A 26,030-nucleotide genomic window follows, 5' to 3' on the forward strand; every position below is an offset into this window, starting at 1 on the left:
ATTTTCCCCATTTGTTTTCTTTCTCATTTAATCACTATCAGTAAAAATGGATTTCTGCCACATAATTCAGAAAAGAAATCCCTTTTAGATTTTAGTTCAAAGTAACTCACCCTAAGCTTTTATACAAAGCATTTTCCAATTTGGTAGAAGAGTGAACAAGTTATTCCAAGCTCTATTTTGTGTGTGTATGTACCTCATAACTCTGTTTTTCCAATTTTTTTTAAACATGGTGTAGTTGCCTCCTGGCTATTTCCTTTAGATGTCTCAACGTTTCCTGAAGTTTAACTCTGAATTGAACTCATTCCAACTCTCCTCCAAACATGTTCTTCCTTCTGCAGTAAACATCTTGGATATTGATTTGGTCTCCTTGGCAAACTCCTGCTCATCTTTCATGGTCTAGCCTAAATGTCACATCCTCTCTTGTGCCTTTTCCAGCCCTCTCGAGGGAAGTTAGTTGTTTATGTTTCTATTTCTCATGTAACTTTTTCACACTTTCACTATTTTATTTACATACTAATCATGATTGCGAGCTCCTCAAAAGCAGGGTTCTATCGTGTTCCCTGTAACCTTGCTGCTACAGTAGTGCATGGCTTATTTATTTACTTATTTATTGGTACGTGCCCCGAGCGGGAACCAAACCCAGGACTCTCTGGTCTGCAGGCCGACGCTCCAACCGCTGAGCCAAACCGGCCAGGGCAATGCATGGCATATTTTAGTCAATAAAAATGTTTCTTGAATCAATTTACATACATCTGCTACTGTCTCTGTCTTTGTTTTAATGAATACATTTATCAAGGGCAAGACCTTTTGAGTACTGAATATCATTTATAAGTTGTTTGATCTTAATTAAGCCATTTGGAGTTAGTTTCTTTATTTATAAAGCATAAAAGATGTGATTTCTTTTCATAGATGATAATAATAATAGTGTATATTTATTTCTGTCTAGTAAGTTTTTCTTCTTTCTCACATGTTGTTTTTATTTTTATTTTTTAATTTAATTTAATTTTTTAATTAATTTATTTTTGTTACAGATGTTTCTTTCTTTTCCCCATTGACACCCTCCTCCCCATGCCCCCACCCATCCCCAGCTTTGTTGTCCATGTCCATCGGTTATGCATACATGCATATAAGTTCAGTGGTTTATATCTCCCCCCCCCCCTTCTGAGTGTTGTCAGTCTGTACCTACTTCCACGTCTCTGGGTCTACCCTGTTCCTCAGACTGTTATGTTCATTATATTCCACAAATAAGCAAGATCATGTGATATTTCTCTTTCTCTGCTTGGCTTCTTTTGCTTAGGATAATACTCACCAGGTCCCTGATGTCATCTCAAAGGATAAGAGATCTTTCTTTCTTTCTTCTTCTTCTTTTTTTAAATTGTTTTTATCTTTATTGTTGAATGTATTAAAGATGTTCCTCATTTTTCCCCCATTGACCCCCTCCTCCCCACTCCCGTCCACCTCCTGCTTTTTCCCACACTGTTGTCTTTGTTCATTGGTTATACATATATACATATAAATTCTTTGGTTTATTTCTTCCCTCCCTTCAATCCCCTTCCCTTTGAGGTTTGTCAGTCTAACAACCAATTTGTACTTCTTAGTCCCTTCACCTTCTTCATCCATTCCCCCAACCCAACCAACCCCACTTTCATCTGGCAACCAACAAAATGTTCTCTGTATCTATCAAAATGTTTTTATTCTGCCTGTTCATTTTGTTTGTAGATTCCATTGTTGATAGATATGTATTCATTGAAATTTTGTTTTTCATATATTTTATCTTTTTCTTCAAAAAGACCCTTTAACATTTCATATAATAACGGTTTGGTGGTGATGAACTCCTTTAACTTTTTCTTGTCTGGGAAACTCTTTATATGCCTTCAATTCTAAATGACAGCTTTGCAGGATAGGGTAATCTTGGTTGTAGGATCTTGCTTTTCATCACTCTGAATATTTTTGGTACTCCCTTCTGGCCTGCAAAGTTTCTTTTGAAAAATCAACTGACAGCCTTATGGGAACTCCCTTGTAGGTAACCAATGGGTTTTCTCTTGCTGCTTTTAAGATTCTCTTTCTGTCTTGAACCTTATGCATTTTGATGATGATGTGTCTTTGTGTGGGCCTCTTGAGGTTCATCTTGTTTGGGACTCTGTGCTTCCTGGACTGGTATGTCTGTTTCCTTCACCAAGTTAGGGACGTTTTCTGCCATCATTGTTTCAAATAGGTTTTCTATTTCCTATTCTCTCTTTTCTCCTTCTGGCACCCCCAAGATGCGAATGTTGGTATGCTTGAAGTTGTCCCAGAGGCTCCTTACACTATCCTCATTTTTTTTTTTTTTTAATTCTTTTTTCTTTTTGCTGTTCTGATTGGGAGTTTTTTGCTTCCTTATATTTTAAATTCATGGTTTGCTTCTTGGCTTTATCTACTCTACTATCTTTGTACATTATTCTTTATTTCAGTTAGTGCTCCCTTCATTTCTGACTGTGCACCTTCATTTCTGACTGGTCTTTTTTTTTTTTTTTTATGCTCTTGAGGCCCTCACTAAGTTCACTGAAGTTCTCACTAAGTTCATTGAGCATCCTTATAAACAGTATTTTGAACTAAGCATCTGTTAGGCTGCTTATCTCCATTTCACTTAGTTCTTTTCCTGAGGTTTTGTTCTGTTCTTTCATTTGGGACCTGTTTCTTTGTCTCCTGATTTTGGCTGCCCCCCTGTGTTTGTTTCTATGTATTACTTAACAAGAGGTATGGGGCTAGCTGAGACCAGATGCTGCTTATTTGAAAGAATTTAGAAAAACCTGAAGCAGGATTCAAGACAGGCCAATCCTATGGTAAAGCAACTGGCAACAGCTTGGGTGGGCCTGAAAGTTGGGTGGGGCGGGGCCTGAGGGAATCACCTGGGCGGGGCAACCAGTGTGAGCCAGGTTGCTGGAGTCCCAGGTATGGCGGCTGTCTGCCGCCCCAGGGAAGGGCTCACCAAAGGAACAAAGACCTCTGACAGCACGTTTGTCCTGGAGAAAGCCCCCTCTCCAGCCCTCGGGCCAATGCCAAACAGCTCAGTTCTTCCCTATATGTCTCTGGTGCCCCACAAGCTGCCTCCCCTCTGAGTTTAGAGGAAGCATGTCCGAGTAAGTCCTTGCATGGGCCCTTTAAGAGGAGCTGTCTGGGGCTCCAGCTGCCTCAGCCTCCCTGAGCCTCAGTACCCACTGATTTTTTCAGCCCAAAGTTATGGGGACTTCCCTTCCTGGCACTGGAACCCTGAGTGGGGCACCTGGTGTGGAACGGAGACCCCTCAGTTTTTAGGGAAGACCTTCCTAGTTGAGATATTCTTCTGATTTTTATCCACCTGGGTGTGGGACCAGCCTGTCCACCTCTGCCCCTCCTACCAGTCTCGATGCGGCTGCTTCTTTAATTTTGTAGTTGTCAGACTTCCATTCAGCTTGATTTCAGGTGGTTTTGAATGATGGTTGTTCTATAGTTTAGTTGTAACTTTGATGTGGTTGTGGGGGGACATGATACTGCATTTACCTATGCCGCCACCTTGACCGAAAGTCTCATGATTAAGATCTTTCTTTCTTATGGCTGCATAGTACTCCATTGTGTATATGTACCACAGCTTTTTTTATCCATTCATCTACCGATGGACACTTGGGCTGTTTCCAGATCTTAGCTATTATAAATAGTGCTGCTATGAACATGGGGGTACATATATTCTTTTCGATTGGTGTTTCTGGCTTCTTGGGTATATTCCTAGAAGTGGGATCACTGGGTCAAATGGCAATTCATTTTTTAATTTTTTGAGGTAACACCGTAGTGTTTTCCACAGCGGCTGCACCAGTGTGCATTCCCACCAGCAGTGTATTAGCGTCCCCTTTTCTCTACACCCTCGCCAATATTTGTTGTTTGATGATTTGTTGATGGTAGCCATTCTGACAGGTGTGAGGTTATACCTCATCGTTGTTTTAATTTGCATCTCTCTGATGATTCATGATGTTGAGCATTTCTTCATATGTCTTTTGGCCATTTGTATGTCCTGTTTGGAGAGGTGTCTATTTAGTTCCTCTGCCCATTTTTAATTGGGTTCTTTGTCTTCCTTTTGTTGAGTTGTATGAGCACTCTATATATTTTGGAAATTAACCCCTTATTTGATGTATCATTGGCAATTATGCTCTCCCATACAGTGGGTTCCCTTCCCATGTTGATGGTTGTTTCTTTGCTGTGCAGAAGCTATTTAGTTTGATGTAGTTCCATGTGTTCATTTTTTTCCTTTGTTTCTGTTGCCTTAGGTGATGTATCAGTAAAAATTCTGCTGCGTATGATGTCCAAAATTTAGTTTCCTACATTTTCTTCTAGAATTTTTATGGATTCACGAGTCACATTTAAGTCTTTTATCCATTTTGAGTTTATTGTAGTGTATAGTGTAAGTTGATGGTGTAGTTTCTATTTTTACATGTAGCTGTCCAATTTTCCCAACACCATTTATTAAAGAGGCTGTTTTTACTCCATTGTATGCTCTTGCCACCTTTGTCAAACAGTAATTGAGCATTGTGGGATTGGGGGGATGGAAGATGGATGTTTTGTAACCTTGTGTTAAGCACTCTCACCTGACCGGGGGTGGGGGGGACCTTGCCCACCTAAGTGTATTGGGTGAAAATAAGGGTTTGTGATCTGTTGGCTTCAAGAAAATGATTTTCACCTGGGGGTACCAATCTGACTATAAATAGGATCACGTCCAGAGTTCAGGGGTTCTTGCTCTCTTGCAAGGCTCCCTCTCACTCCAACCAGCATGTGGTTGTAGGTTTATTGCATTGCACCAATCCCGGAAGGCTGAGAGATGGCAAGTGGTGACCCTGACGTAACTCGGGTACACAGTGAGAATTCGACGTGACCAGCAAATGGTAGCAAACGCAGCGGTAAATCAATGCAACCAGCAATGTAAGGGTATGCAAAAGTGAATGAGCGATCCGGATCTTAAGTTTCACTCGAGATAGAGGTTTTCTGGAGCCAGCAGTGCTCAGCTTGGGATAGCTGCCAGCATTCTTAGTGTGGTGAGAGGTTTTCAGTAAGTCAGCATGGGGTTGGTACTTACAGCATTACAACAGCTGCTCCCGAAGATCAGTCCCAGCAGCAAGGTGGCTGCAACCTCCCCTTTGGAGAAAACTCCAGAGCTGACTACTCCTGCATGGTCAATGAAGAAGGAAAGCTTTTCTCCCCCCTCCTCCACCTTTTGTGGAGGATTTCTTAGCCTCACCACGCCCAGCAATGGAGGGCTGTCTTATAGAGGCCAGGAAAGTGGGTGACCTTGGGGCTTTCCCAGGTATAATATGGCCAGGTCAACAACCTGTGCACAAATGTATGCCCTATCAGGTTTTTAAAGAATTCAGGCAAAACATAAAGGAGAATGGTTTGCAAAGTCCCTTTACCAAAGGAATATTGGAGGGAATAGCCGGTAGTTATCTGATGACTCCCTGGGATTGGACAGCACTAGCAAAAACAGTGTTGACGCCAGCCCAATTCGCCGTGTGGAAGAAAAGAAATGCTACTTTATAATTATTAATTAGAAAACAAAAAGGGGGGATTATGGGAGAACCCCCTTTAAATCAGTTTTCTCTGGCAATCTATACCTTAAGTTTTTTCAATCGAGATTGCTTCGGCACTACAACTGCAGAGTGACATTTTCGACAAAAGGCTTCTGCCACAGGGCCCAAGCCTTTAGTCCAGTACAGAGATCCACAGCAAGGACCTGAATGAACAGCAAGGCCCTGCAGAGTTACTGGCTTGGGGGTGGGGTTTGCTTGTGTTTTGTCTCCTACAGGTCCAAGTGGCTGGCAGCTCGGTGGATAAAACCTTACCATGAATAGGAAGGACCTGCCCTTCAACCTGATTCCTTAAATAACACAGCTGACCTTGGACACTGATCATAAAACTTGCACTCGATCCCAGACTCGGTCCCATGGCCCCTCTCTAATTCTTTCTAGGGTTAGCTGGGGAAGTCTTAAGCAGTTGAACAATGTTCTGAAGCAAGATTCCCTGGTGTTTTGCTACACCAAGGGCTAGATGCTTAGGACAGATGGCCTCTCCCGATCCGGCTGCTGGACCCTACAGATCTGAGGGGAGGTGCTCCCTGAGTTCAGGGCCCTGAAGATCCTACTTGGATTTCCGACGAGTGGCTGGGAGACACTAAGATGTCCCCCAAAAAGATTAAAGAAGACTTGGTAAAGCCTCCGTAGGTGTATTCTGGTTGACCGGTCTACCTAGATGAGAGAGAGAGCCGGGCGTGCTCTCCTCTCCTGGGAATCCCCCTAAGACATTAGGTGGGGTTCAAATCTGGAAAATTCTTGTCAAATCTGGCAAATTCTGTTCATTCAGACCCACCACTGGGGCAGAAGGGGAGACTGATCACCTCCCAAGCGGCATAGGCACCACTCAGGATAAAAAAATTTCTGGAAGAAAATTTAAACGGTGTGTGGGTGACCATGCTCCACGATGTTTGTAAGCAAAAGTTTCTGTCTTGTGTGTCCTCCCTTGTTTTTGTCCTCGTCTACCTCCCTACTGTGTCTCCCTCAACTTTGTTACGGTTAGTCTACCCATGGATAGCAGCCCTAGTGCCCAGAAGACCTCATAGGGGTGCATTTTGAAACTTTCTTAGAGAAAGATTTGAGGAAGGTTCTGATTAGGGCACATATACTGATAGTGGGCCCCAAACTGGGCCCCGAGAGAAACCAGGGCAAAGGTGGGGCAGTGCCTGCGAGGCAGAGTTACAGCATGAGGCCCGAACAAGTTTCTGGCCCAAACATATACTCTTTGGGCCCTGATTAGGAATTGCCTTAATCCTGTGCAGGAGGCTAATAAGGTGAGGAAGCGAGATGTAGTGAAGGACTTGAGAAAAGCCGAGAAAGGCTAAGAGTCCTTAGTAACTCCCCCACCATCTTCCACTGCAGCTGTAATTAATATGTGTGCTTCGTAGGCCTGAAATGAGCTCCCAACAAAGGAAAAAAAAATTTGCTAGATCTTGCATCCATCAGACAAGGACCTGAGGAGCCATATCAAGATTTTGTAGGTACAGGCAGTTAACAGAATAATTTATTATTCAGGGGCCGTCCCTGCTGGTGGGCCGCTCTGTGCGTCCTGCAAGGCGCCACGCTTTGGGACTGGGGTCGGTGTGGAGAGCCCCTCATCCTGGGAAACGGGGGCGGTGGGTGAGTGGACATACAAGCACTCACGGGAGGCCACAGGGTTCCCGGGGGAGGGCGGTCAGGCACGGAAGAGGTGTGTTCCTTCGGTGCCAGCCCGGGCAGCTTGTCTGTCCACCGCCCCAGGTTTGGCAGCAGCTAGTTTCCAAATGGCTTCTTTAAGCTTTGGGGAGTTAAAAATAAGGATTTCAGGTGCAGGCACAAAGTATGACCCTCCCCTTTCCTGAGTCCTTTTGTCAACCTGGGGTCAGAGGAAATTTTCTCATCTCTCTGCCCATGATGGGACCCAAATACTGCCAGGGGAGGGCTTCCTTGGACACTTCTCACTGTGCTCTCCTGTTAGGCCTAAGGCTCAATTGGTTAATTAGCTCTAAAGGTATATTATATTAGAGACACCCCCGAGGAAAAACAAGACAAAAGAATAGCCAAGGTATTAAAAGCAGCCTTTAGGGAAACAGGGCCCTTGGGAAAGAATCACCCTAGGAAGGGTCTAGATGGCAGGCCTAGGTCCCGATTAGGGATACAAAAGACAAGGGCAAAGTCAGGTGTAAAGGATACTGGTGCAGCAGACTCAGTCCTGACCAAGCCAATGGGCCCCTAACCTACCCCTGGACTTCAAAGAAGACTATGGACCATGGGAGAAATACTGTGACTCATTTGTTTCTGGCCATGCTGGAGTATCCATATCCCCTATTCGAACGTGATCTTCTCCAGTGACGGTTCAATTGCTGGCCACTTCCACTCCAGGCCAGCCCCACATCAAGTTCTACAAGACATTGGCCATTAATCCTGCCAGCCTGCCTCCTGCGTGGTGGCCCAGAGAAACCTCTTTGGGACTGCCTGGAGGGGGTCGACGTGGTGCAGATGGTCTGTTCAGGCCTTGGGGGTGTTCCACTGCCATCATCGGAAGACGTGTTGTTCGTGGACGGGAGCAGATGTGTCCAGGAGTAGGTCGGGTATGCTGGGGCAGCGGCAATGACTCTGGACCATGTCATTTGGTCTCAGTCATAAAGTAGGGAAATTTCAGCTCAATGGCCTGAACTAATAGCCCTGATCCAGGCTCTTGGATGCGGCAAGGAAAATCTGCTATAGACCAGAGGCCTGGAACCAGTGGGGCCTTTCCAGATACACTAGGTCAGAAAATGACCTGGCTGAACAGAAGCAAGCCACCCAAGAATCAATGGATGATGGACACTGCCTGATGGGAGGTTATTGGTCCCAGAGACTTTAGGTTGGACTTTAGTCAACCTGCTACACCAGACTACCCACTTAGGTTACTCCAAGCTTGCTAAACTCCTGAGAGACAGATTATGTCCAGTAAAATCTCAGGGAAAGGGGGAAGGCAGAGAGAAGCAGGAATGTGTGGGTCTGAGTAGGGAGGAAGAGAAAGAAACTTAGGCCATGTGCAGACAGCAGATAGATTGAGCAAGCTCCCAGGTTTATGTCAGGGAAAGCACTAGGAAAATCGCAGAGGGTCTATGCAAGTTAAAGATTTAGATAGGACCTTAAAGGAAACCTCAGCCAAATTTACTTTAAAAACCAGTGAAAACTGGACCACTCTGCTCCCCTTCGCCCTCTTGCAGTTCTTGTGGGCCCTGCAGTCCACCCAGAAAGCTGTCCATTAACTCATCTGCGACACCCTGCCTGTGCCCACCTTGGACCCTGTGCACCCTTTCCAGCCCAAAGACTAGATGTGATTCTCTGAGGACTCTAGCGAATGGTGTCCTCTATGCAGAAGACCGAAAAACAAGTGATGACGCTCCTGACCACTGCAACAGTGGCATTCCCGCATTTGCAAAGAAAACAGAAAGTAGGGAGATGTGGGGTTGGGGGGATGGAAGATGGATGTTTTGTAACCTTGTGTTAAGCACTCTCACCTGACCTGGAGGGGGTGGGGGACCTGGCCCACCCAGGTGTATTGGGTGAAAATTAGGATTTGTGATCTGCTGGCTTCAAGAAAATGATTTTCACCTGGGGGGTACCAATCTGAAAATAGATAGGATGGTGTCCAGAGTTCAGGGGTTCTTGCTCTCTTGCAAGGCTCCCTCTCACTCCAACCAGCGTGTGGTTGTAGGTTTATTGCATTGCACCGATCCCGGCAGGCCAAGAGATGGCAGAGCATAATGTCTTGGGTCAATTTCCGGGTTCTCTGTTCTGTTCCACTGGTCTATATGCCTGTTCTTGTGCCAGTACCAGGCTGTTTTGATTACATTAGCTTTGTATTATAACCTGATATCTGGTATTGTGATCCCACCTACATTGTTTTGTTTTGTTTTCTTTTTCAAGATTGCTGTAGCTATTTGGGGTCTTTTTTGTTTCCATATAAACTTTTGAATTATTTGTTCTAGTTCTGTAAAAGATTTTGTTGGTATTTTGATGGCGATTGCATTGAATCTATAAATTGCTTTGGGAAATATGGACATTTTAATGTTAATTCTTCCAATTAATGAACAAGGAATATGCTTCCACTTTTTATATCCTCCTATATTTCTTTTTTTCAATGACCTGTAGTTTTCTGCAAATACGTTCTTTACTTCTTTGGTTAAGTTTATTCCTATGTACCTTAATTTTTTGCCGTGATAGTAAATGAAATTGTTTTTTTAGTTTCTCTTTCTGTGACTTCATCATTACTGTATAAGAATTCCATCGATTTCTTCATGTTACTTTTGTATCCTGCTACTTTGCCAAATTCATTTATTAAGTCTAATAGATTTTTGATGGAGTCTTTGGGGTTTTCTACTTATAATATCATTAAATCTGTGAATAATGAGTTTCACTTCCCTCTTTCCACTTTGGGTCCCTTTTATTTTTTCTTCATGTCTTATTGCTGTGGCTAAGACTTCCAGTACTATGTTAAATAAGAGTGGTGAAAGTGAGCATCCCTGTCTTGTTCCTGATCATAAGTGAAATGCTTTTAGTTTCTGCCCAATGAGTATGATGTTGGCTGTAGGTCTTTCATACATGGCCTTTCTTATGTCGAGATATGATCCCTCTATCCCCACATTGCTGTGTGTTTTTATCAGAAATGAGTGCTGGATTTTGTCAAATGCTTTTTCAACATCTATTGATATGATCATGTGGTTTTTATCTTTCATTTTGTTTATGTGGTATATCACATTTATTGATTTGCAAATATTGTATCAGTCTTGCATCCCTGGGATGAAACCCACTTAGTCATGGTGAATAAAGTTTTAATGTATTGGTGGATTCGATTTGCTATTATTTTCTTCAGGATTTTGGCATCTATATTCATCAGAGATATTGGCCTGTAGTTTTCTTTCTTTGTAGTGTCTTTTTCTGGTTTTGAGATTAGAATTATGCTGGCCTCATAAAACAAGTTTGGAAGTCTTCCTTCTTCTTGAATTTTTTGAAATAGTTTGAGGAGAATGGGTATTGGTTCTTCTTTGAATGTTCTGTAAAATTCCCCCATGAAGCCGTCCGGGCCTGGGCTTTTGTTTGCTGGGAGAGAATTGATTACATCTTCAATTTCCTTAGATGTTATTGGTCTGTTCAAATTTTCTATCTCTTCCTGATCAAGTTTTGGGAGACTATGTATTTCTAGAAATTTGTCCATTTTACATAGATTGTTGAATTTTTTGCCATATAATTTTTCATTATATTTATTAACAATCTTTTGTATTTTTGTGGTGTCAGTTATTATTTCTCCTCTTTCATTTCTGATTTTGTGTGTTCAGGTTCTCTTTCTTTGTTTCTTGGTGAGTCTAGCTAAGGGTCCAGCAATCTTGTTTATCTTTTCGAAAAAACAGCTCTTCGTGTCATTGATCCTTTGAATTGTTTTTTGGTCTCCATGTCATTTATTTCTGCTATGATCTTTACTATTTCCTTCCTTCTACTTGCTCTGGAATTTTCTTTTTGTTTGCTTTCTAGTTCTTTAAGTTGTGAGGTTAGATAGTCTATTAAAATTTTTTCTTGTTTCTTGAGGTAGGCCTGTAGTGCTATGAACTTCCCTCTCAGAACTGCTTTTGCTGCATCCCATAGATTTTGTGTTATTGAGTGTTCATTTTCATTGGTTTCCAGGAAGTTTTTAATCTCTCCCTTGATCTCCTTGGTAACCCATTCATTGTTTAATAACATGCTATTTAGCCTCTGTGTTTAAATGTCCTTGCATGTTCTTGTTTGCAATTGATTTCTAGTTGCATACCATTGTGATCTGAGAAGATGCTTGATATGATTTCAATCTTTTTGAACATGTAGAGACTTAGTTTGTGCCCTAACATGTGATCTATCTTTGAGAACGTCCCATGTGCACTTGAGAAGAATGTGAATTCTGTAGTTTTGGGGTGTAATTCTCTGTAGATATTTATTAAATCCATTTGGTCTAGTGCTTCATTTAGAGTCTCTGTTTCCTTGGTAATTTTTTGTCTAGAGGATCTATCCAGTGATGTCAGTGGGGTGTTGAAGTCCCCTGCTATGATTATACTGCTGTCACTTTCTTCTTTGAAGTCCTCCAGAAGATTTTAAATATATTTTGGTGCTCCTATATTGGGTGTATATATGTTTACCAATGTTATTACTTCCTGTTGAGTAGATCCTTTCGATATTATGTAGTGGCCTTCTTTGTCTCTAGTTATGACCTTCATGTTGAAATCTATTTTATCAGATGTGAGTATTGCTACCCCAGTTTTGTTGTTTGTTTGTTTGTTTTTGCCTTTTTGTTTGCTTGGAAGATTTTTTTTTCATCCCTTTACTTTCAACTTATGTGAGTCTTTTGTTCTGAGGTGGGTCTCTTGTAAACAACATATATATGAGTCATGCTTTCTTATCCAATCAGCTGCTCTGTGTCTTTTTATTAGAGCATTCAATTTATTTACAGTTAAGGTGATTATTGACATGTACTTATTTATTGTCATTTTTGTTTAGTGTGGTTCTTTTTTTTAATTTATTCTACTAATTACAGCAGTCCTTTTAACATTTCTTGCAGTGCTGGTTTGGTGCTAATGTATTCCCTTAGCCTTTTTTTTCTTTCTTTCTTTTTTTTTTTTTCTTGATCTGGCAAGCTCTTTACTTGACCTTCTATTTTGAATGATAGCCTTGCTGGGTAGAGTAGTCTTGGATTCAGATCCTTGTTTTTTATGACCTTGATTACCTCATACCACTCCCTTCTGGCCTGTAGTGTTTCTGTTGAGAAGTCAGCTGAGAGCCTTATGGGGTTTCCTTTGTTGGTAACCTGTTGCTTATCTCTTGTTGCCTTTAGGATTCTTTGTCTTTAATTTTTGGCATTTTAATTACTATGTGTCTTGTTGTGGGCCTGTGTGGGATTTTGTTACTTAGGGCTCTCTGTGTTTCTTGAACTTGAATGCCTTCTTCCTTCACCAAATTAGGGAAGTTTTCTGTCACCGTTTCTTTAAATAAATTCTTTAACCCTTGCCCATTTTCTTCTTCTTCAGGGACTCCTGTGATGCAAATATTATTACATTTCCAATTGTTCCACAGTTCTCTTAAGCTGTCTTTCTGTTTTTTAATTGTTTTTTTCCTTTTATTTTTCTGACTGATTGATTTTTTTTTTTCTACCCTGTCTTCTAATTCACTGATCCGGTCCTCAGCTTCCTCTAGTCTGCTGGTTAGTCTTTCCAATGTGTTCTTAATTTCTGCTATGTCATTCTTCATTTCCACTTGGTTGATTTTCAATGTTTCTTTTTTTTTTTTTTTATCCTTACCCGAGGACATTTTTCCATTTTTTTGTTCAGATAGAGCGGGAGAGAGAGAGAGGAAGAGAGAGAGAGAGAAACATCGATGTGAAAGGGACACATCGAGTGGCTGCCACCCGCATGACCAACCAGGGCCGGGGACAAACTGCAACCGAGGTACATGCCCTTAGCGGGAACCGAACCCGGGTCTCTCTGGACCGCAGGCCGATGCTCTAACCGCTGAGCCAAACCGGCCAGGGCGATTTTCAATGTTTCTTTGTCTTTACTCATGGTGTTGATGTCCTTACTCATGCTGTTAAGCTTCCTTAAGATCATGGCTCTGATTTCTACCTCTGATAACATGCTTAATTGCATTTCATTTATCTCATCTTCAATAGAGTTCTCTTGTTCTTTCATTTGGAATTTGTTTCTTTTTTTCACCATTTTGACTATCTCACTGGGTTTTTGAGCCTGCCAAATTTTCTCTTTGGGCATTGCTGTTCTGCTGTTTGTGGCTCCCTGTACTCGGTTCAGATGAGTGTGGGAGGACCCATGTTAAACACAACTGTTGAGTCTTACTTTTTTTGGGTAGATTTGCAAGTCCAGGAACAGTTCAGTTATCCTCTATCATTTTGCCTGGAGGCTATTCATCTTGGTTACTTGAAGAGCCTCTCAGTTGAAGAAAAAACTTCCTCAGGTGTTCCCAAAAAGAGAATTTCCTTAGGGTGGGGCAGATGCTGGTTGTTTATGAGCCTCAATTTGCATTTCAATGGCCCACCTGAGTGGTGTTGAATCTCCAAGGGAGGGGCAGCTGCCTCTCCCCAGAGCCCTGGGAAGGAGTAAGATGTCCACTGTCCTGTGTGGCCACAACTCAGCAAAAGCTCTGAGTGTCCTCCAAATCCCGAGTGTCCCCACACAGTTCCAGTCCAGTCTACCCTCTCTCTGCCAGAGCCCAAGGTAAGTGGCTGTGGCTATTTTAGTATCTGTCCCAGCTCTGCGCTGTGGAGGGGGCTTGGGAGTTTAATCCCGAGGGTGCTGCTCATAGCTAAGACCACTGCTGTCCATGGGCTCCCAGCTCCCCTTTCGTGCCTCCGCAATTCTACCAGGATTGATTCAGTGTCCCTGGTTATATGGTCTTTGCAAGCTGCTTTTCTGTTGCTTTTTCCCAACAATTTGTCTTTATTTTAGTTGTAATTCCAGTTTAGTCCTGGGAGATGGTCTGTGTAGCTTCCATTCACTCTGCTGCCATTTTGGAATCCTCCCCTCACATGCTGTTTTTAGAGGCCTGGTTCCAAAGGAAAGTTGAAGACAATAAAGGAGTTTTCATTCTGCAGAAAAAAAATTATGGGGAGAACAGAGGAACTGTCTTCAACTATGAAATGTGGTGTCACGTGAAAGAAGGGAGTGCATGTGGCTACAGGAGCTACAACCAGGACTATTGAGTGAAGGTTGTTAAGAAGCACTCAGCCATCTGACAGTTTTGTATCTGTTGTCTAGTCTTACATCCCAGATGTAAAGATTTCAAGGATTAGTAAAATACCCATAGCAATCTCAAAATGTGGCAACTCACATTAGGTTTTCAACATTTTATTTTTCCAAATAAGGAACAAACCAAGCAACAACAAAGGAGCAAAACAGCTTTCTATCATGACCATCATTTCATTAAAAAAAAAGAGCCCTGGCTGGTTTGGCTCAGCAGTTGGAGCGTCAGTCTGTGGACCAGAGAGTCCCGGGTTCAGTTACCACTAGGGGCACATACCAACAAAAAAGAGGGAGAGGGAGAGAAAGTATGAATTATACAAAAAATAATAATAATAATAATAAAGAATAGGTCTCTAGGGTAAGGACACACACACACACACACACACACATACACACACACACGTTAAAATTTCCCCCAATAGTGATTTAATGGGCCTATAGGTTAGCATTTGAGTTTATAGGGGTCCAGAAGGACTCTCCCCAGAATTTGTCACCCTGGCATATAAATTGTTTTTTATAAAAGCCCAACAAAGTCAAGAAGAGTTTTTGTTGTTTGTTTAACCTCCCCCTTACCTGCCTAAAGGAATTCATGTAGAAAAACCTGCTTCAGGCAGAAAGCTTAGTATATTCATCTTAGTACATATGAATTAAGTGCAGCAGATAGGGAGAATCCAAGCAAAATTTGTTTGTTGGGTTCCCCTCTGTGTCCCATTGTTTCTGGGTGGTCCAGCAAGAATTTGTTTACTCTTTCTCACCTGCCTGTGAATTGCCTACTTTCCCTTTGAAATCCAGAATCCCTGCCCCCCCCTTCCCCCTTTCTTAGTCCAGACTGACCTCTAAGCCTCACCTGCCCACCATGTACTCCTCCTGGGGGAGAAAAAAATAACTTTCCCTCTATCCTTCTAAGTTCTTCTGGATAGTCTAATAATCAGATTGACATGAGAAAGATTAAAAGAGAAAATGACTAAATTTATTAGGTATATACATAGGGGGCTTCCCTAAAAATATGGGACCTGAGAACATATCAGGCAGTTCAGGTTTATAGGACATCTTGAGCTAAGGGGAAGATGGCCTGCATTGTGGTTTTGCATTTCTAAGGTCAGGAAGACAATTCACATGGAGATGAAAAAGCAAATGTTTGGTAACACATGTTTGCTGGGCTATCTTTAGAGGTAGGACATAGAGAAATTAGATCAAAAGGACCTTGCTAGGTTCCTCCCTGTCTATCACACGCTAGTTCATATTAAACTGTACTTATCTATGACGATAGCTGCGTTCCAGGAGCAGGTCTTCTGTCTAAATACTTTTAGGCAGCTGAGGGGAAGGTCGAGGTTTTTCTGAGTTTTATATTTCTTACAGATAACCAGGGTAAAATAATTCTATTCCAAAAGGCATATTTGAAGGTGGCAAAAGCTGCTTCCCCTCAGTTTTCATAGTCTTATGACACCCCATATGTACATACATAATACATTTGATAATTTTTTCCTACTAATCTGCTTCATGTTTATTTATTAGTTCAGGCAGAAAAACTTAGAAAGAGGTGAGAAGAATTAGTTTTTATGCCTTCCTAAGCTTCAGTGTGTTAAGACCCCTTTTAAACCTGATATTCAATTATAAAGGGTCAAGATATATACATATACATATTTAGTTTGAAGGATTGTATAGGTCTAAGAAGGTGTTTTCCTACAAATATTTCAAACTTTGAAACCTGATCTACGTAGTCATATTGCTTTTACTTACTTTCTGCAGCCAGAACATTATATTTTTTAACAAGACCTTTAATTTTGACATATCTTCCCGCATCATGATTTTCTCTGAATCTCTAAAACAAATCAATATTTGTTGGTCTAAAATTCTAAGCATAAATATGTATAACTAAATGTAGTGCTTCGAGTAGTATCTTTAAGAAAAACTTGTTGAGTAAGATTAGTTACTGCTAATCTAGTATAATATTGGGGAGCTCTTTCTCTGAATCAGGGTCCAGAATCAACTCAACGGGAGTGTGGCTCTCCTGAGGGTGGAAGTGGGGGTTGTGGGGTTCATTACCTGGGGTGGCCTGAGATAGGACAGGGACAATGCTACTGCTTGGATGAGAGGGTATAGCACTAAGGCCAAAGGGAGGGACTTTGATCTCTGTGCAGGTTTGGGGTAAGACATGCAGTAAGTTATAAGAATGTTTGGATTTCCAAGTTTATGAGACTAGGTAGTGACATCAACAGTTTACAGGAGCCCCAGAAGGTTGCACTCAGAGCCCACGTTCTATAAAGTAATGGAATAAGTAGGGGTGAAGTTTGCAATAGTAACAGCATAAAATTTTCATTTCTTTAATATTATGTTTTCTCCTGTCTTTTCTTTTGATTCAGATTGGCCTCACCCAGCACCCTGACTCACCTGCCTCCATCTCCGTTGCACGACCACTCCCTTAATCATTAAGTCCTCAGGACAATGAGGTTCTGGTCAGCATCAAATAATCTTAGGAACAAAACCTCATTTGGTCAAAATAGGGATAACGTCTAGGCCTCAGTTGTGTTTCAGCTCCAGGCCCAGAAAAGTGGGTAAGTTAGATGCAGAGTCATGACCTTGACCACACCCTAACTCCCTTAGTCACCACAATTAATGATTTCCCCTTGGATAACCCATCTCCTGGAAGCCAATGGGGAGCCAGGTCTTTGGGCATTAGCCCATTTGTGGGTTTGGATGTGAGCACTTACTGAAATTAAATCCTTACTTTCTTTGCTGTAAACTCCTGTTTGGGTCTTATTGGGTTCTGATTGTGTGCCGGCAAAGGGACCCCTTTACTCCAGCAACACTTTGTCACATTTGTTCAATTTACTTTAACAGCAGCTGCTTCTACAAACCGTATTTTTTTTTTTTGGTACATGCCTAGCGGGAACCGAACCCAGGACTCTCTGGTCTGCAGGCCGATGTTTCAACCGCTGAGCCAAACCAGCCAGGGCACAGCATTCTTTTATTTTTTTCAGGCAACTAGGTTATACTAAGAAAATTCCATGTAACATCTCGTAGTCATAAATGTAGACTGCTGCCTGTCTTTTACCCCAGGCTACTGTAAAGATGTAATATAAATAATGAGTTTTGTATTAAAATTCTTAATAATTACTATGCACTATTAAAATGACCCATTTTATGAAGATTTAATAAGAGCAGAACTTATACCCCAAAATATCTCTCTTTGGCATAAGAATTATTTTACGAAACAGCAGACGTGAAACAAACGCTACAAACCAAGTAGAAGTTATCCTCTGGAAAGGACCCTTACATTTGTTAGGGAAATCTTCATGTGTAAAGGGTGTTTCCCTCGCTGTACCAAGTAGAGGAAAATATCTAAACGTTTGGAAACTCTCATACCTGGAGCAAGGACTGAAGTCTGCATGACAACCTCACCCTTGACTACTGTCCTTTTCCGGTGCTCTCCCACAGTTGACTCCCAGCCCACATCTTCTTGTGCCTTTAGCTGAAGGTGGTAGTTGAGGTGATGGCTTTTGCCATTTGGCAGTACTCCGTGTTCCTGGGTCTCTCCCATGTGTACAGGAGGTATACATTTACAAAATAAATGTTTTTTCTTTATTGATTTTTAGAGAGAGAGGAAGGGAGAGGGAGAGAGAGATCGAAACATTGACGAGAGAGAACATCGATTGGCCGCCTCCTGCATGACCCCCACTGAGGATCAGGCCCACAACCTGGGCATGTGCCCTGACCAGGAATCAAACCGGCAACCTCTTGGTGCATGGGTCAATGCTCAACCACTGAGCCACACCGGACGGGTGGTATACATGTTTTTAAATTTTAATTTGTTTACCTCCTGCTAATCTGTTTCATGTCAAATTGATATTAGACCAGCCAGGAGAACTTAGAAGGAACAGGGAAATTTTCCTCTTGAAGGAAGATAAGGAAACTGTCATGCTAAATGACAATACTGATTACAAAAACAATTGAGAATAAATGGAGCCTTATAAATGGAGAACGGTAGGCCTCCAGGTATAGGTATCACATGTCTTTGAAAAATTAGGAATGTAGATTTATTTCTGGAATCAAAGAGCAAGATACCCTTTCCCTCTGAATAATATTTAAATTGAATGCGCAAAGTTGGTGTATTATTGTTTTGGGAAGAACTTTCACACATTCTTTCCAGAAATTAGAGTAACGACCAGAGTAAATTCCCCCAAAACTTGTCTAAGCCTGAGGCATTGCAACTTGTTTTGGTCCTGATGTATAGTGCCTGGCAGCACAACCGTGGACCTAAATTGTAATGCTTTGGGAAAGTCACCCAGAAATTTCTGGGGTTCAGTCTGTCACCCTAGAGAGATGCCTTGAAGAGAAACTTTCTAGAAGACTCTGAATCTTAACCCTTTATCTAAATTCCAGGTAGTTCTGGTGGTCTTCTGAAATCTTGTTTCCATTTGGGTGAACGTAACACAATAATTTGTCTTCCTCAGAAATTAAATTCAAAGGGAAAGAAGTGGTTTTGCTGTCACTGGGGAGCTCTCCTTGTCCCCATTGGTTGTTGGTGGGAGTGGGCTTCTGGGGGTGCCGCTAGAGGCCCCCTGGGAGGATGAAATGTAGAAAGCTTTATTTCTGTGGAATGACACCCCTGAGTTTCCAGGGTCCCGTTTCCCTCTGTCCTACCATGGAGGAAGTGTAGCTGGGACTTCAGTAGGGCTAGAATAAAGCTGTTTCCCGGAGTGTTTGCTCCGTGTTAGGGCGTAGTCCAGTCAAGCATTAAGCTAGCTTAGTCTGGGCTCCCCACTGAAGTCCATTAGTCCAGTGCGTGTGGTCCACAGGGCCACGTGGCTACAGAGGGAACACGGGCGAATGCAAGAGAACCACCGGAGTGCCAAGAGGGCAAACTCCTTTGTTTTGGGATTGTGAATCCACAAATTTCTGAGGGCTTGTAGTGACCCTGCCCGGCCTAGTCAATTATCTGTGCTTCCAGGTTTCACTGGCAGCAAGCTCCTTCCTACATTACCCCAACTTCACTGTGCGTGGACCCATGTCCCCTTTGTCCAGTCCCTTCCCCCAGTGCTCTGCAGGGAATGGACTGGTGGCTCCCTGGGGAGCGTAAGGCTGCAGCTTCCTGGTGAAGCTGCCCAGATGACATGCCTATAATGTCTAGCCTTCCCTTTGCTCCTTTTCTATTATTAATAGCTAGCTAATGACAACAGTATCAGTTTTAGGTCTAGGACCTCATTCCCTAAAGAAGAGCATGATTTCCTCATTGAAGTTATCCTAACAATGTGAACGTGAGGGTGTAAAAAATATTTTTTCTTCATTGATTTCAGAGAGAGAGAGAGGGAGGGAGAGGGAGAGGGAGAGAGATAGAAACATTGATGAGGGAGAACATCGACTAGCCGCTTCCTGCATGCCCCTCACTGGAGATCTGGCCCACAAAATGGGCATGTGCCTTGACTGGGAATCGAACCAGCGATCTCCTGGTGCATGGGTTGATGCTCAACCACTGAGCCACACCAGTCGAGCTGACCTTGAGGTTTTTAAGGGAATAATCTGGGTAATTCAGACAACCTTTTTTTTTTTTTAAATTTGAAATCCAGCAGGTCTTAGAATAATGTAGTTTCTTTCAGAGTCAATTATTGATGAAATCCTTAAGAAGTTAACTCTTTTTTATATCAATTAGCAGTCAACATAAGAAACATTCAAACATGTAGACAATTTTTTTAATTAAAAATTTTATAATGTTGATATTATTGCAGGTGTTCCCTTTTCCCTCCACCTTTGCTCCCCTCCACCCACCCCTGTGTAGAGAATTTTTCTGAGTTTATTTGAGCTAAACTGATGACAATTGTCGGGAAACAAAATCTCAACGGATTGAGAAAATGCTCCAGAGAATGGCAGTTTTGCACCTTATTTTGTGCATTATAATTAAAAGAGAAGACATAAGTAGGTTACATGAAATCCATTGGTGATAGATTAGGGAGGGGAGAAAAAGCAAAGTGAGGAAACCTCTGAGATTGGATAAAAAGTAAAATGATAGACACACACTTATTTTGCATGGGTAGGTACAGGGTGGTTAATAGTCAACAATGAACTCAATAACAATGAGCAATGAGGGCACTTGTGGTCCTTGCTCTGTTGTGGCACCTGTGCTTTGAGGGGTCCGGAAAAAGGAAATTACTTTGACATTCCAAAGGTATGTTATTACCACTGCCTGTGGGGTCCAAAGATGCAAAAAGACAATAGACAGGCAAAGGTTTACTTTTGTCAGGGAAGATTCTAGCCTAGGCCATACACTGCTTTTAGTTAAAAAGTTTACATTTCAGACCTTCCTTTGTGGCTACTTTAGGTCTCTGAGTGTGTAAGGCCACCACATAAGGCCTCCCTGAGCTTGTCAGGTGTAGTACGTGGCCCTTTTTGTCCACATGGCCTATGCTGAAAATGTCTTTGTTGTACCTATTTGATTCAGTTCCTAGAACCTGTGGATGATGTTAAGTGAGGATGATGTACACAAATTCAGGAGATAAACAATGCTCAGGTGTGTATTGTTTTCTCTTCTTTGTGGGAGGTGAGAGTGTTCTGCAGGTATCGTTTGGCTAATTGCCTCTGTTCTCTGCCTCTGTGCACACAGCCTACCTACGCTCCTTGGCTATTTCAACCATGTTGTTTGTTCCTCATCCAAAGAATTATAAATTATTGGAACTCTTAAAATATTTGCCCTCAGTACTCCCTTTGGATATGGCACGAAAAAGCCTTTCCATCCCATTTTGAAGATGGAGAAATTGATCTGGAGGGTGACTATTGAATTGTTGCTGGTGGAGGTGGGGCCAGCCCAGGGTCTGGTGCTCACATTGCCTTGTGCATTGTGGAATGTGTCCCTTGTTGCATACAATTAAGGCTGAAACCACTCAAACCTAGTGGGACCAGTTCTCCTTGTAAAAGCAGCCCAGTGTCTTACTGACTGAGCTCCAAGAAGCCCAGGATAAAAAATTATGCCAACTTCAAAGCCAACCACTGAAATAGCACAAGAGGTCAGGCAGGGATGTCTGTGTGTTGAATGAGCACTGAGACATATGTACCTCTCTCCACAATTTATCTGTACCTAGGTTTTTTTCTAAAGCACTTGACCTGGTATCTCAGAGGCAGAGTCATTTGTAAAGCACTGCAACAATTTTTTCTGCCTCTCCAACCAGGTTCCCAACTGGCTGAACAAGATTAATCAGAGGCTGCCCTGGTCACTATGTAAGGTAATAGATTAAGCTACTAGCCTAGTGTGAGAAGAATGTGTTGACTTTTCTCTGTGGTGCACTTAGGAGGAGGCAGATCATCCATACCTATTAGGGCAAAAATCAATGTGTCCAATCAGGTGATAGTGACCGGGTTTCTCTACAGCAGAGTGCAGAGTTGCCTGCAGGAATCACTGCAGGGCAGTTTCCTCCTTCAAACGTGAGGTCTGTGAGGTCCGGGCTGCAGAGACAGCTCTTGCCATCTTGATCCCTGGAGAGCACATCGCAGGAGTTCCTTTATTCTCCATGTTCACACTGTGGTGAACTTGGGTTTTTGAGCCACATCGGCAGGTGTCCTCAATTGTCACTTTTGTTATGTTTGTATGTCATGCGGAGCTTAGACATAAAATGTGTCTCAGAAATGTGGAATTGATAAAGCAACTAGATAAACAAGGAGGCGCTGACAACATCATTTTGGCAAATTAGTGGTAGCATTTATAATTCTGAATTAAGGCATTTATATTGAGGCTGCACAGACTTCACCTAACATCATATATGTGCATTGGTCATCACAGTTGCTGGTGAAAATTTAGTAAAAACGCATTTGGCACATCCTAATTCAAAGCACTAAGTTGAATTTTGTGTAACTGTTTTATTTCTGAAGCTTTCCACTTCATGTACATTTGGGGGCAGGGTGGGTAATTCTCACTAGAGGATATTTTTCATTGGTTTTCAGATAGAGTAGAAGGGAGTGAGGGAGGAAGAGAGAGAAACATCAATGTGAGAGAGACATACTGATTGGTTGCCTCTTGCATGAGCCCGACAAGGGCCAGGGATTGAACCTGCCACCCAAGTACGTGCCCTTGACCAGAAATAGAAGCCGCAACCCTTCAGTCTAAGGGCTGATGCTTTAACCACTTAGCAAACCAGCCAAGGAGCCCTGGCCAGTTTGGCTCAGAGGTTAGAGCATCGGCCCATGGACCAGAGAGTCCTGGGTTCGGTTTCCGCTAAGGGCACGTACCTCGGTTGTCGTTGTCCCTGGCCCTGGTTGGGGTCATTTGGGTGGCAACCAGCCGATGTGTCTCTCTGACATCGTTGTTTCTCTCTCTCCCTTCTCCCCCCTCTCTCTCACAAATAAAACAAAACAAACAAACAAAACAAAAAACAAAAAAACCCAGCCAAGGCTTCATGTACATTTTTTAGGTTCTTATAAACATTTACTAAAGAACAATGATTTAACTTTGACTTTATTGAGTTGGATTCATTTTGTACTTTATAATTCTCTTTTAATTTTGACTGTTATTTATATTTACTGATGCATTATAAATCACTTTAGAAAATAATATGTAGTGATGGTAGCTGTATTTTCACCTGTAGTTTCTTCTTTATGTAAGTGATGTCTCTCGTTTAAATACAGAAGAGCTGGGGTGGGTATCTCCTGACTTTCATAAAGAAAAACTAATAAAAAGTTAGATGGGGACATTTAAGCATTTTTCCGTGGCTTAGGGACAGAGTTTAGGAAGACTCCCAGAGACTGCAAATTTAGGCAGCTATTGGTGATTCTAGACTTTACCCCATTTCACCTATTTCGTTCCTCCTGAGAATTTATTACCATTCCTGGTTATATAATCTCCAGACTGAGGGGAATTTGAGAGGTCAGGCAAAAATCATTTTGTCATTAAGATAAGGCAAAACCAAATTAATTTCCTTAACCATGGATGTTAGGGTAGGTGGAAGAAATTTATGACTGACTCCATTTCCCTTTCTAAAATGATGAGTATTCTTCCCTGAAAAGAACCCCGTGCCAAGCATTTTCCATGAGTGTTTGAAACGGACTGCAGTTAGTGAAACATTTTCCTTAATAATGTCATCTATGTAATCTTCAGAGGAAAGCAGAAGGGTCCACATCTGAACTGAATAGAAATCCAGCCTCTAACCTTCTGATGTCCTCTGCAGCTTACCCTTGTATCTCTGCTTTGGTCTAAGCAGCTCTACTGGAAGGTGAAGACCTGGCTTTCTGTGATCAGGGAGATTGAGAATCTAGTCTTTCCAGTGGGGATAAGATCACTTCCAAAGGCCTTCGCATCTTCACTACCAGTATTCTCCTCCCCGGAAGCAGATCAAGTCTTTGTTGAACCCATAAATTACTCAATCTGGAGAGCTTTTCCAACATAACACCAAAGTATCAATACTAACTTAGGCACAAACACAAATACTTATTTGAAATGAGAAAATAAATCACAGCATGGCTCAAAGAGTCATCTTCCTTTTTTCAGAGATCTGAGGCCATCGATCAGAAATGCTTACATGCAACGCTTCCTGTTGGAGCCTGGCTTCGTTGTACCACTTAGAACATTCAGGATGCAGAGTCCAGTGCAAGTGAGGGGCCCCAAGGCTTGAGCACCACTAGATTCATGGTCACTCTGATCCTTTCACTGGGGCTTTGTTCTTTAGTTTTAGAGAACGGTAACTCCACAAGCATGTGAGAGACAGAGAGACAGAAAGAGGCAAGTAAAACTGTATTTGTACAGGGGAAAGAGAGACTGTGTGTGTGTGTGTGTGTGTGTGTGCGTGTGTGTGTGTATAAGAGAGAGGTTGATTCAGACCATTCCTCTCTCCTTTGGTGAAGAACCTCTTTCCTTCCTGACATTTTATATCTGCTTTTACTTATTGACAGATTGTGCTATGGAATGATTGAATGCATTTATGATGTTTCCTGTTCTATTTTGGAGTGTGGACAGGCAAGAGTTGATTAACCACTTTGGAATGGGGCACACCTGGAGAGGTATAGATCTAGAACACACCCAGGCAGCCCTTGGAGGCCTGAGAAGGTGTGTGGGCCACTAGGCAGAGGGTGGTATCCAGAGGGCAAGGAGACAGGCAAGTGGGATCATCAGGTAGCGCTGGGAGCATCAGTGAAATCACCACAGGGATAATAAGGGTCCTGATGGGCCAAAGGGACCAGCCCTGTGGCCTCCTCCTGCCTGAGCAAGGGGCACCAGGAAAGGAGAGCTGAGAGCCCAGCCGTCAGCATCTGGCCAGCATGGCCTCCAGCGACAGAGCGCCATGTGGAGTGTAGCAGAAAACTTCAGTCCCCAGGGAAGCTCCCCACCAGAGTGTGGGAGTTCAAGCATAACTTTAAGAGTTATTGGGAGAGGACCCAGGTAAGGGGATCAACGGATTGATTAAACTACTAGAAACAGGATCAAAGCAAGACACCAGATCTTGGGAAGATTTTGAGGCAGCACGTGGAGGCTAGATGTGTTTGTGTTTTGGGTGCTAAGATATATCTACCACTTACTCTTTGTATAGCCTTGAACAAATTAATTTTTCTGGGTGTCCTTAGTATCTCATTTTACTCTGTTTGAAATAGTGTTAGTGTCACGGGGTTATTTTAATAGGTGCATAATATTGACTGTACACATTTGGGGACAAGAACCAGATCTTATTCAAGTTGTTTTCCTACTGCCCAACACAGAGGGTGGCACATCATAGGGCCTTTTAAATGTTTGCTAAGCTTCCAAATTACCTACCAGGTGACTGGCATACAGATATATCTATATAGATAGGTAGCTAGATTGCTCTATATAGACATAGATATATAGATCAATGCATATGTGTATAATGATATAAATTTATCTATTATCTCTTAGTTTTTGAAATTGAGTCTAAGGTTAGGGTCAGGGTAGCATAAATGGTGCCCATCCCCTGTCAGAGAGTGTGAGGCTAGAACTCGTGAATTCCTCCCCGCGGAGGCTGGGGCTGCAGGTGTGGGTGAAGAGGCCGTAACACATGAAGACAGGAAAGATTCAGAGAGGACAGCTCAGCACAATCAGACTTGTGCATCCTAAACACCATCTCCACTTAAAATGGTGCTAAAACCAAAGCTTAGAGTGATTTTCCTAAAGTGCTTATCACTACTTGTTTTCATTGCTTCATATATATATATATATTTATATTTATATATATAATTTTTTAAAATTTATTTTTGTTACAGATGTTTCTCCTTTTTCCCCCATTGACACCCTCCTCCCCTTCCCTCCCCATCCCCAGCTTTGTTGTCCATGTCCATTGGTTATGCATACATGTGTATAAATTCTGTGGTTTATCTCCCCCACCCCCTTTCTGGCGATTGTCAGTCTGTACCCTAATTCCACGTCTCTGGGAAGACCCTGTTCCTCAGACTGTTATGTTCTGACTAGCTGTTTAAAAAACAAGGCTCAGCGAATGCCTTCCTGGGAAAAGCCTCCGTTAGGTATTCAGTGAGCTTCACTATTGCCCTGGTTGCCTCTGTTAGCCCCAAGGGCACCAAGGGATAATGAAGTCTTCTCACTGATTCTGTTTGGTTTCCAGACTTTGATGTACTTAAATAAATGTGTTGGTGCTGCCTTTGATCCAGTGAAGCCTCCAGCTGCCCTCTATTTCATGGAGGAAATGGGGTTCAGGCTCAGCCTTGAGTGACAGCTTGGTCAACGGCAGAGAGCACAGCACAGGCTGGAAGCAAGGGCTTTGGCCACAGAGAA

This window comes from Molossus molossus, unplaced genomic scaffold (assembly GCF_014108415.1).
Source record: "Molossus molossus isolate mMolMol1 unplaced genomic scaffold, mMolMol1.p scaffold_m16_p_1, whole genome shotgun sequence".
Classification (NCBI taxonomy): domain Eukaryota; kingdom Metazoa; phylum Chordata; class Mammalia; order Chiroptera; family Molossidae; genus Molossus; species Molossus molossus.